The sequence below is a fragment of the Mus caroli genome, unplaced genomic scaffold (genome assembly GCF_978045245.1).
Source record: "Mus caroli unplaced genomic scaffold, Mus_caroli_1 scaffold_12, whole genome shotgun sequence".
In the NCBI taxonomy this organism is placed as follows: Eukaryota; Metazoa; Chordata; class Mammalia; order Rodentia; family Muridae; genus Mus; species Mus caroli.
The window spans coordinates 64,159,222-64,172,142 of record NW_028227267.1 but is presented as its reverse complement, the minus strand read 5'-3'; the positions used below and the strand labels follow the sequence as shown (position 1 = coordinate 64,172,142).

The window sequence follows — 12,921 nt, the reverse complement described above, 5'->3', positions numbered from 1 at the left end:
CATGCCATGCCTGCCTGCCTGCCTGCCTACCATGCTCCCCGCCATAATGGTTATGAATTCACCCTCTGGAATTGTAAGCAACCCCCCAATTAAATACTCTCTTAGTCGTGGTGTCTCTTTACCGCAGTAGTAACTAAGACAGTTGACTCAGCTCTGAGTTAGGTAGCTTAGCATTGTCATCCAGTGCATGCTGTGGCTGAATTGGGCTTTTGTAAATTTAATTTGTGGTTAGCATTAGGTCCGATGGAGGGATATAGCAAAAGCCCTATTTGGGAATGACAAAAGGAGACTCAGAAATGAAGGAGATTCAGAAGTCCTTAAGACAGAGGCAGGGAAGTATTGAGAGATTTTGAGAAATAAGGCCTCGTGTGAAGTGTGCAGAGAGCTACCAGAACGACAGGAGTGTACAGAGCGGGATGTTTAGGGGCTGAGGGTTAAGACTTCTTAGAAAGTAAGGGTGTGGAGAAGAGTGCTGTAGGGCCTCTCATGACCGGTTTTTTCCTGGTGAGTGCTTTGGGAATATTCTTTCGTCTCTACCAGCCCATTATGTGATTTTTTTTTAAATGCGTGTGGGAAGAGTGGACGGAGGATGGTCAAGACCACAGGGGAGTTATCTAGCATTCAGACAAGGCAGGAAGGCTTGGAGATAGGATGGTGATAGAAGCTCTGAGATAGCTCTTTCACCCTGGAGTCCGACTGACCAAAGCCAAGTGTCCCCAGCATTCTATTGAAACTGCCTTTAGTTTCCTATTACTTTGGTTCCCTACTCTCTCTTTTCTAGAAAGTCCCTGCAGAGTAGAAAGATAGGTTGGAGGTGTGAATGGTGAAGGAAGTATGCAGGATATACACAACTCCTGAAACAGGATGTCTTTGCCCGGCCCGTAGGAAGTCCCTCCATGGTGGTGTAGAGGGTGCAGGCAGGATTTGATACTGCTGGGCTTTCCATTGCTGCCAATGGCTGTAGCTCAGTGCTACCCCATGTCTCATCCAATTGACTTGCATGAAAATAAAGTATAGCCCTCCAGGTCCATCCATTTGCCTAGGAATTTGGACCTGGAGGGCATCATCCTGAGTGAGGTAACACAATCACAAAGGAACTCACACAATATGTACTCACTGATAAGTGGATATTAGCCCAAAACTTAGGATACCCAAGATATAAGATACAATTTGCTAAACGCATGAAACTCAAGAAGAATGAAGACCAAAGTGTGGACACTGTTCCCCTTCTTAAAATTGGGGAACAAAACACCCATGGAAGGAGTTACAGAGACAAAGTTTGGAGCTGAGACAAAAGGATGGACCATCTAGAGACTGCCATATCCAGGGATCCACCCCATAATCAGCTTCCAAACGCTGACACCATTGCATACACTAGCAAGATTTTGCTGAAAGGTCCCAGATATAGCTGTCTCTTGTGAGACTATGCAGGGGCCTAGCAAACATAGAAGTGGATGCTCACAGTCAGCTATTGGATGGATCACAGGGCCCCAATGGAGAAGCTAGAGAAAAGTACCCAAGGAGCTGAAGGGATCCGCAACCCTATGGGTGGAGCAACATTATGAACTAACCAGTACCCTGGAACTCTTGACTCTAGCTGCATATGTATCAAAAGATGGCCTAGTCGGCCATCACTGGAAAGAGAGGCCTATTGGACACCCAAACTTTATATGCCCCAGTACAGGGGAATGCCAGGGCCAAAAAAATGGGAGTGGGTGGGTAGGGAAATGTGGGGGAGGGTATGGGGGACTTTTGGGATAGCATTGGAAATGTAATTGAGGAAAATACGTAATAAAAAATATTAAAAAGAAAAAAAAAGAAAATGAAGTATAGCATTGTAATATGGAAGAATAACAGATTTCCCACTGATTTTTAGAGTGGCTTTTTTTTTTTTTTTTTTTTTTTCCGAGACAGGGTTTCTCTGTGTGGCCCTGGCTGTCCTGGAACTTGGAACTCACTATGTAGACCAGGCTGGCCGTGAACTCAGAAATCTGCCTGCCTCTGCCACTGCCTCCCAGGTGCTAGGATTAAAGGCATGCGCCACCACTGCCTGGCTGGCTTTTATTTTTAAATGCCAGAAGACAAGCAAGCCATCAAGCTTAGATTTCTCTGTAGAAATGTGATTTTCCTATTCACATTTAGTTGGTTTTATAAGTTTGGTGGTCACATTTTTTTTTATGAACTATATTTTCCTTTTATGAGTATTCATGCCTAAAAATACTTTATTGCTTTGGGGATAAATCAAGAGGCATGTTGAAATTGCAAAACTTTTTAATGTTACATTTGGTTGCCATTAGATGTATTCAAGTAGAAAATGGATTGCATGGGAAGCTTTTTGAAATGTAAGGGGATTATCGTGAAATATTGTCTGTGGGATGTAAAACATGTATGTGGGATGGGAGTGTTGTATGTGCCTTTAGGTTCTAAGAGGTGAAACTGAAAAAATTACACACACACACACAAACACACAAATATATTATTTTTATTGCTAAATATATGTGTGTACAGACATATATGATAAATATATAAAAGAATGAGCTCGTATACAACAATGGATCTGATAATTGCTTACTTTCTGATTTACAGATCACTTATTTCTTACACAAATGGTAGCTGCTCATTTGTTTTTATTTTTCTCAAATGTTGTGTATGTGTGTGTGTCTGTGTGTCTGTCCGTGTCCATCCGTGTCCGTGTCCGTCCATGAGTAGAGAGCGGCGAACAGCTTGCAGAAGTTGGTTCTGTCCTTCTCTTCTGTGGGTCCTAGCCATTGAGGCCTCGTGGTCAGGCTTGATGGCTGCACTGTTACCCATCTTTTTTTAATCCACTCATTTGTTTTTATGCCTCTGCTGTTTTCTCTGTTCAGAAGTATGGTTAAATGCAGGGTGATGTGTATTCTAGCTTATTATAATGATCACTTACAGAGCTGGAGCGATGGCTCAGTGGTTAGAGCACAAACCTCTCTTGCAGAGGACCTGCGTTCTTAGCACTCACCTCAGACAGCTCACAACCATGTTTAACTCCAGCACCAGGGGGACCTGATGCTTCTGACCTCCATGAAACGTATGTGTACACACACACACAGGCACACATACAGACACATACACACACACACAGAGGCACACACACAGACACACACACACAGGCACACACACAGATACACACACACACAGGCACACACACAGGCACACACACAGACATACACACACACAGACATACACACACACAGACACATACATAAACACACACACAAGTATCTGTATTTTCTCACTGAGGGTCAGTCAGTTGGGGCTCTAGTATCTGTAAGGTCAAAGAAGCCGAGGTTCAGTTTTAGGATCCTCCCAGGCATGATCCTGGGACTGCAGGGCATCCCTTGCCCTTGGATGGGCCGTGGGGTTGCAAGTTCTGCTAGGAAGTACACTCAGATTAAAAGCTGCTACTGGAATGCTCACCCGTGCAGGTAGATAACGGAAATGAACAGATTTGGTAGCCTGGTTGAGGATCGTTGTTTTCCTCATTGAAATGACATTTGTCTTAGAGTCTTTGTCCATACGGAGAAAAGTAGCCGCCCACATCATTGACTGCCATTCACGGTGCTTCTCCTAGATTCTATTATCCTGGTTTCTAGCTTCCTATTCTCTTCCTCACTTATGCTTTCTGTTGGATGCCGCAAACTCAAAAGAATCTTAGATATGACTGATTTAAGCATAGATCACTTAATCTTCATTTAACAAGAACCTATGTCAGGAGCAATCATTTATTATTTGTTTGTTTGTTTGTTTGTTTTGACAAGTCTTCACTAGGTAGACTAGCAGTGGCTAATCTGATTCTTGTTGTGTAGAGAGTAGGCTGGCCTTGAACTCAGGTCACTCAGTCATCCTGATCATGTCTCCTTAGTGCTGAGACTCCAGGCATATGTTAATGAGCCTGGTTTCTCTGATGCAGTCTTTTTTTTTTTTTTTTTTAAGTTTTCAGAAGACAGGGTTTCTCTGTGTAGCCCTGGCTGTCCTGGAACTCACTTTGTAGACCAGGCTGACCTGGAACTTAAAAATCCGCCTGCCTCTGCCTCCCAAGTGCTGGGATTAAAGGCGTGCGCCACCACGCCTGGCTCCCCTGCAGTCTTATGAGAGCGTTTGTGATTGGATGTTCTGGGCTGCTCTCTCTCACGTGTGCCTAAAACTGTCTTAGTTAGAATCAGAGCCTCCCCCCTCTCTTTTCCTCTTATTTTGATTACCAGGAAGGAGTTCAGTGAAAAGGAACAGAAGGTCAGTCAGACAGACAGACAGACAGACAGATAAACCAGTGATCTTCAGATGGAGAGGTCTGATGTAGAGTATTGCTGGCCCTTCTGACTCACATCGTGGCTCCTCCATTGAGTCATTACAGAAATGCTTGGAAGAGATAGGAGGAGGCAGAGAAGAGAACTTAGCTACTCAGACATCATCCCAGATCGAAGTGCTGCTTCTTCCGAGTAACACTTAGCTTCCTACAATAAAATGCAACCCGCACCCCCATACCCATCAAATGCAGGCCACTGTCCAGCAACCCAGGATGGACTTGGAAGATCACCTCCTCCCCTGATTGTTCCAGTGCTTCTTGATTGGCAGTTTTCTTTCGGTGGCTGCTGACGTAGGCGAGCAAGACAGCGTCCATCCTTAAGGATTACAGGTGCTGTTGTGCTTTAAGTAGGAAGCTGAGCAGGGAAAGGAAGGGGACAAAGGAGAGGGCAGGTGACTGCCCTAGAGTCCATGCCTGCTAGGTGTTAGTCATAGTCCGAGGGCCACCGCACAGATTCCCCTTTCTGGGCTCCACAAACCGTATGAGTAATGGGCTGTGACCTCTGTTCTTCAGTTGAGGAAGCTGTGGGGGGAAAAGTCCCTGTGTCCCACAGACTTTTTTGTTCTGTAATTTTGAATTGCTGTGTTTCAGCTCTCCTCTCATAAAAGATTGAACTTAATCCCATGTTAGTTTAGGTGAGGTGACTTGTAGGCTTTTGGTACCAGCTCTGGTAATCTAGAGTTGGGCTAATCTCTATCAAGGTCAAGACATTCAACCTATACATTTACATAGGATCTTCAGATTAGAAACTTCTGGAATTTAGGAGAGAAGGCTCTGCTGTTATAAGCACTGGCTGCTCTTCCAGAGGAACTGGGTTCAATTCCCCATGCCCACATGGCAGCTCACAACTGTGTATACTTCCAGTTCCAGGGCCTCTAACACTCTCACATAGGCATACGTGGAGGCGAAACACGGATGCACATAAAGTAATAATAAAAACAACAACAAAGAAGCTTGCGGAATAATAGCCAGTAAGTTTGTCACTGTGACAGCCACTGTTCTTCTGAGTGCTTGAGAGATGAGAAACCTGAAAGCTCCTGTTTCTCTTGGGCGAGGGCCCTGTTGTAAAGAACTGCAGCAGGCATCTGATTGGAAGCCCCTGGCTCCGGCACATCAGCGCAGGATGCGACATGGCTATCACAGTGCACATAGGCCACTTTGAAACCTGATTGTTGGCATGAAGTGATGGACTTTTTGTACTTCTTGGTAGGATACCTGTTGTCGAATATCATTTTCTCACCATTATTGTGATGTTATATTTAAGATTAAAAAAATTCCATTTGGCCTTTAAGAACATTAGTGCATTAAAGCCAGAATGAATGTCAAAGATAGTTGCGGCTCTTTAGTCTTGATAAAACTAATGGCCAAACCCAGGATAGATAAATATAATAATGAAAAAAAAAGCAACAACAACAAAACAAATGTAGTGGTACAGGCTTATCCTGCCTTGGGGACCGAGGTAGGAGACCTTGGCATATGCACATGCACACACATACAGAGAGAGAGACAGACAGACAGACATACATCAGGTTCAAAAATGGAGATGAATAAATCCATTAATCACCTTAATATTCTGACTAGTGAAGGACTCAGCTTGGGACCGTATCCTTTGCTTGGCTGGACACTTCTGTAGATTCTATCTATAAAAAAATTAAAGGTTCCAGTTGTTCCTTGGGGGACTATAATTTGGGAACTCGTGAAAGATCTCAATTCATTAGAAAGATTTATAGCTCGTGGCCAACAGACTTCCCTTCTTCAAAACTGGTCCTATTTGCAGCTTCTAAAAATGTTCTTTTGATTGCTTATTATGCAACTTTCAATTTTCTTTCATCTTCAGACCCCCCCCTCCCCCCTATAAGCCTCGTTTCAAAGAAAAAGCTAAATCTAGGATTTGGTGGGATGCAAACTTATTTTACATTTGTAGACATACTGTCTTGTCTGTTTGGCTCTGCAAAAACTACACTTTCCTGGTATAAACCGTAAGCTGCTTAGGGAAGAATTCCAGCAATTTGTCTCTCCCAACCTTGTACAAAGCAGTCAGGGAAGCAATTTTTACGCAGCCGACTCCCTATTCTTGTTTAATTTCCTCAGACAAAACAAGAGCTTGCGGTGGTGCCTGCCAGTTCAAAGCAGTGCGGCTCTCTGGCCTGGATTGTCACTTCATGAATCAGGAAGCTGGAGCTAACGGCCCTTGAGTCATCCAGTCTGGTTCTTGTTTTATAGATGAGAAACTGAGGTCTAGATTAAGTTAAGTCCTTGAAAGGCATGCTGTTTGCAAATGAAAAAAGGGAAGAAAAAAAGAGTCTCGAATTCTGCTCTGTTTAATTTAGGACATCCTAGCTTCGCTCTGTCCCTCGCTGTCCCTTTTCACTTTCTGGGGTTTTGTTGTTTTGTTTTGAGAAGGGCTCTCCTGTAACCAAGTCTGGCCACAGCTTTCTGAGTAGGCAAGAGTGAACTGATTCTCCCGCCTGCCATCGCCTTCCCGGAGCTGGGATTACGGCATGTGCCACCATGCCTAGTTTATGTTGTGCTGGGGGTTGAACCCAGGGCTCATGTGTAAGTGCTCTTTGCCACCAGTGCTACATCCCCAGGGTTTGTTCAACTAACTCTCTCTCTCTCTCTCTCTCTCCCTTCCTCCCCCTCCCTCCCTCCCTTCCTCCCTTCCTTCCTTCCTTCCTTTTTAAAATAATGGCTGGAGAGTTGGCTCAGTGATAAAAGGCACTTCTCCTTATTATGAAAGACCCAGGTTTGATTCCCAGCACCCACATGGAGGCTCACCACCTCCCCAAGCCCCAAGGACACATAATGCACATAATGTACAGGCATTGATATTTACAATAATAAAAAAAATATTTTCATTTTATGTGCACTGGTTGGTGTTTTGTCTGCATGCATGTCTGTGTGAGGGTGTTGGAGCCTTTGGAATTGGAATTACAGACAATTGAGAACTGTCATGTGGGTGCTAGGAATTGAACCCAGGTCCTCTAGAAGATCAGTCACTGCTCTTAACCACTGAGCTATCTCCCCAGTCCTTTGTAACAATTCTTTGTAACAATTCTTTGTAACCAGTTCTTTGTAACAGTTATTCACGTTCTAGAATGAAAACATTAGTTTCTCTCCTAATGCTTAAAACAGTATCAGGCTATCACAGGGTGATCACCAGCCATGGGTTTGTATGGTAAAGGATGGCTTTAGAGCTAGCAATTCCGTTTAGTGAGAGGAATCTTGGTTGTAGACTATTCCAGGGTACGCTGTTACCGTTACTGACCATCCTGGGCAGAGGTGACTGGACTCTCTCACCGAGAGCCTTGCTGCTGCCAGGCTGAATTTAGTGTTTAGTCTCGGCTTTCCTGTTGCATGCTGTGTGGTTTGGCAGAGTTGTGTAAGAGTAGCTGCAGGGGAAATCTGAGGTGTCCTCAGGTGAGGGAAGTGGAGGGCGGGGCTCTCAAGATCTGAGTTGGAAGGACCAGATCGTAAGTGACTGCAGTCTTGTTTACACGTTTACCCAGAGACATGAATGGGGTAGAGCACAGGTGTTCTGGCCCATTTCTGAAGAACACTGCTGAAGAAATCTGTCCCCAGTAGGAATTATACATGTTTTTTTTTTCTTGTGTGATCAAGTATCTGGGGGGTAACTTCTGATAACCTATTCCTGTGCAATGGGAAACCACAGGTGACATTTTGGAGAGATGCAGAAACACGGTTGCATTGGGGGAAGAAGGACGAATGACTGGACTGTCTTGTGTGTTTTATAGAAGAGTTATAAATAATATTTACAAATACTTTTTTTGGGAAAATGTGTGCATATTCAATGGAGTTTTTATTCGGCCATTAAAAAGTAAGAATGAAATTATGTATTTGCAGGGAGGTGATAAAAGTGTAGAGCCTTGCATCAGCAGTCAGTCAGCCTGAGAATGACAGATGCGACAGATGCTGTACTCTAAATGCATATGTGTATGTATGTATATACACACACATGCACGTATATGTAATGTGAAAGTAGAGTATTTGAAAGGAAGAAGGGCGCTAGGGATGGAGGAATGGAGATGGGAAGACAGGTTAATAGGATATTAAAAAAAAAAAGACAAACTATATGCTTAAAATGTAGAATAAGGAGTGGAAAACATGGCTCAGATATTAGAATGCTGGCCGAGCATGCTCAAAGGCCCTAGGTTCAATCCCTAACATCACATACACTGAACGTGGGTGGCAACAAGCCTGCTATTCCAGCCCTGGAAGATGGAGACTGGGGATATAAAGATACAGAGCGTTAGGATATATAGATATATAGCGTTAGGAGGATAACATGGCCTATGGTGATACTCAAAATAAAACAATATGTAAGCAAGTCAAGAGTTGTCATTTGTACCTTGGACTACTCTTTGGGTTATGTCTAAGTCTCTGTCTCACGAGGAGTTGACCGAAGGCAGTCTGAAGACAGGTCCACATTTGGGAGGGCCTCACCTCCTCATTGTGGCCGACAGATGCACAGGACTATCTGGGATTGCTAACTGGGATTTCTGGAAGGGGAAAGCTGTGGGACTTCAGAGAAGAGAGACGTCATGCAAGGTGGAGAGGGGTGCTCAGGGGCTGTTTGTGGAGTCGAATTGTGGATGTGAGATTTGGATTGTTCTAAAGAAGAGAGAGGCGGTGGTTAAGACAGGAGTTGCACATCGATTTTTAAGGAGATTATAAGTCTCTTTGAAAGAAATTATGTTATGTGCACAGCTGTTTTGTCTGCATGTGTCTCTCTGTACCATATGTGCTGGGTGCCTGCGGAGGCCAGAAGAGGGCCTAGTAGCCCCTGGACTGGAGTTACAGGTGGTTGTGAGTCCCTTTGTGGGTGCTGGGAATTGAACCCAGGTCCTCTGGAAGAGCAGCTGGTGCTCTTTAACTGCAGAACCATCTCTCCAGCCCCTGAGCATCTGAGAGTATGGGCTAGAGAAGAGGGTGAGTTTGACAGATGGTAGAGGAAAAGTGCAGCCTTAATTATAGGGCTGGAACATTTGGAGATTGCTGGTCTTTGGTTGTGAGTGTGTGTGTGTGTACTCATGTGTACATGCAGACGTGCATGTGTACGTGCGAATATGCACACCTGTATTTCCATCAGTCCCAGGCAGGTGCTTTTACCTGGAGCCGACAGCAGGAGACTGCCTTTGAGAGCCTCTGCTTACTTTCCCGTGACTAAGAATCAGGAAGAGTGAAGATGGCCATTACCCAGCCTGTGACAAAGAGGCCTCACTACTTCCTGTTTCCGTGGGGGAGGGGTGGTAGGAAGAAGCATTTTAGGGGACAGCTGTGAATGGAGTCAAGGTGGTGTCGGGAATCTCAGGGCCATGTTTTCAGTAGCAAACCCACCATATCCTTTAGGGGTAAACCCTTGGAGCAAACTGTAGCAGTCAGATGGAGTTGCACTGGTGTGTAATAGCAGCAGCTGGAGGCTGGGAACTCATCAACAGGCCTGGGATGCTTGAACTCCCTCCTCCTGCCTTCTGTGTCACTTCTCCTAACCCACTTCCCCAACCAGTCCTTATTCAAAAACCACAGCCTACTCTGAAAGCGCAATAGAAAACAGCTGCCAGGGTACTTCTCCAAGTACCCTGCAGAAGGACACTATTCGGAACTGTGACCTCCATCCTGAGGGAGAGGCCATTTCTGAGAGGAGCCCGGGGGCGGGGGGGGGGGGGGCGCGGGCGTGCTCATTCTCTTCCGGAGGCGGGGGTGGGGGGTGTATGCTGACAAGTTTACTGTGATAGGAGCTGGGCTGCAGCCCAGGGAGGGAAGAACAGGATATGCCCAGCCACAGGCAATGATGGGACACCTCTCTTCCCTAGTGAGTAGGATATGAGGATGGACTGAGTGATCATCCTGCTGTTCAGACCTGCAGAGATGAATCCTACAGGGAATTCTTTGTTTATAGCTGAGTCTCCCAAGTTGGTACTTTTTTGGGGGAGTGGATACGGATTACCCGTTAATAAAGACAAAAAATAAATCTATTTAATGAACCTTTTCTCTGAAACATAATATACAGTCATATCCATGTATTTTCAATGCTCAATGGTTTTTTTTTGAAATGCTTGTTTTTATTTATGTATAATTGTGTGTATGTGTGTGTGTGCCTGTGTGAATTTATGTGCCCCACACGCAAGCAAGTATCTGTGGCTAGAAGATGGTGTTAGGTCCCCTGAAACTGTAGTTATGATGCCTGATATGGGTGCTGGGAACTGAACCTAGGTCTCTACAACAGCTGTAAGAGCTCTAACCACTGAGCATTCCTCCCAGCCCCCAGTCTAGTGACCTCAGTAAGTAATGATGGAACCATTTAACTGTCGCCACAGTTCAGTTTGAGGTGCGTTCACCTCCCTAACAAGTTCCTCAATGGATAGATTGCTCAGGGGGCCATTCTCATACCCATATGCTAGAGCAGCAAATAATTGTTGTAATGGCTGACAGATTGTCATCTCCTGAGACACATGGAATATAAATATATTTGCCTATGTCTTCTTTTACTTAGCATACTTGTCAGCCCTCTATCTGTTTTAACTAGGGCTCAGGAGCCACATCGCTGTGTTTGTTATTCTCTAAGACAGTTTGTGATACAAAATAGGCAACCAGTCAATATGTTTGATGGTGGGAAGGGGACTCGATATTGTTTAACAAGGTGTGATTCACTTCAGATCAAAACTATTCAGAAAAGATACTGTGTCTATTGAATATGTGTAGATATATTTTCTCATTTTTTTCTGTGTGTGTGTGTTGTATGTATGTATTCATGGGTACATGTATATGCATGCATATAGGATATATGTGTGTGGAGGGCAGAGGTCAACATTAGGTCTCTTATTTCACTGCTCTCCGCTTTATTTTTTGAGACAGGTTCTTTCACTGAACCTGTAGCTCACTGACTAGAGAGACTGGCCGACTCGGGAGCCCCAGGGATCTTCCTGCCTTCATATCCCTTGGCAAGGTTACAGATGCACGTGTGCCCAAACCTGGCATAAAAATGGGGGCTGGGTTTCCAATGTCAGGTCCTCAGGTTTACCGGGCAGAAACTTCACAGGTTGTAGTTCTGATGTGATACAATGTAACCGTTACCTACTACCACCAACATTATTTTAGGTCTGTCAGTCATCTGGAGTGACAGTGTAGGGGAGGGTATGCTTAGGCTCTGTCTGTGCCGCACCACAGTTTGTAAGAGACTGGATATCAGTGAGTTTTCCTATCCTCACAGGGCGGGGTTGTGCAGTTCACCTGGTGCAGACATCGCAGCACACTATACCATGCATAGCTGTGTATCCAGCCATAGCTGACCTGTTTCATCTTGTTTATTAGCACAGCCACGTTGGTTTCCAGTGGCTGCTATAGCAAATGGTGGCATATTCAGTGGCTGGGGACAACAGGAATGTGTTACCTCAAGTTCTGGAGCCCAGAGTTCTGAAATGAAGGTGTGTACTGGTCTGCATGCCCCCTGGAGACTCCCAGGAGAGTCCAGCCCATGCTACTGCCGGCTCCTAATGGTGGCTGGCACAGCACGTCTCAGCTTCCACACATTCTAATCTTTCCTCACCTTGTAGAAAAACACCCTGAGGTAACCAAAGATCCTAATGAGGCAGCACCCACAGCTGCAGCAGATTGGTTTAGAAATCTCTTCCCAATGTAGCAACTACTGACATTGAGCTAAGGGTATTGTGTAAGTGTGTAGGTTTCTCTTCTTTCTGTTGCTCTCCTAGGAGTGGGTTTGCTGAGTCTAATTATTTAAATCTAATTATTAATTAATTTATAAATCTAATTTTTATTAAAAATAAAAATTAATTAAATTTACATTTAAACTAATTTAAATAAATTAGTAAGTTTACTTAACTTTTAAGAAACTGTCGATCTTGTTTCTAAAGGGGCTCCCATTTTGCAGTCCTACCAGCCAAGGTGGTGAGTTCGAGCTGCTCCGTTGTCTTGGCCAGCATCTTTTTAAATGCAGCTGTTCCAGGAGGTGTGGATGTGGCATCTGATGGGGGTTTTGATTTGCATTCCCCTTGTGACTAACCTTATTGAGTGTGTTTTCATATGCCTCTTAGTCACTCCTGTGGAGTTATGGTAAAGCACCTATGCAAAGCTCTGGCCTGGTCACCCCTGGTTCTGTTGTGATTTAGTCTGCTGCCTTCTGTTCTGGGGACTTAACATGATCTTCAGGATTATGGGGTGCTAGGTTTACTCTGTCCCCAGGGTATTGAGGGCTGGGAAAAGGCACCATCCCCGCATTGTGACCTATAGAGGTAGATGTCACTCAAATGCCTTCAAATGACTGCTGAGCACCTTGCCAAGAAAGCCAAGAGACCCTCCCCCCACTTCCCCCGTGCCCTGAAGACTGTAAGCTTAAATGAGTTTCATGTTGGCTGTTGTCTCATGGACAGGGGACTGACCTACAGAGGTTCTCATTGTATTCTCTAGCCTGGATTCTTCGGTAGTGTTGTCCCAAGTTCAATTAAAGAGTTATTTCTGGGATCCGGATTGTACACTCGATATCTTTCTTCCTCCCACTAGACTATCATGTTTCCTAGGAACAGAGGCTACATCTATGTTTTTTTTAT

At 44.7% G+C, this 12,921-nt stretch overlaps 1 protein-coding gene across 1 annotated transcript in view; it reads left to right on the top strand.

Annotated features, from left to right (window-relative positions):
- Dock5 (dedicator of cytokinesis 5) overlaps positions 1-12,921 on the top strand; it is a 192,279-nt gene that overhangs the window by 48,321 nt on the left and 131,037 nt on the right. The window lies entirely within an intron of this gene.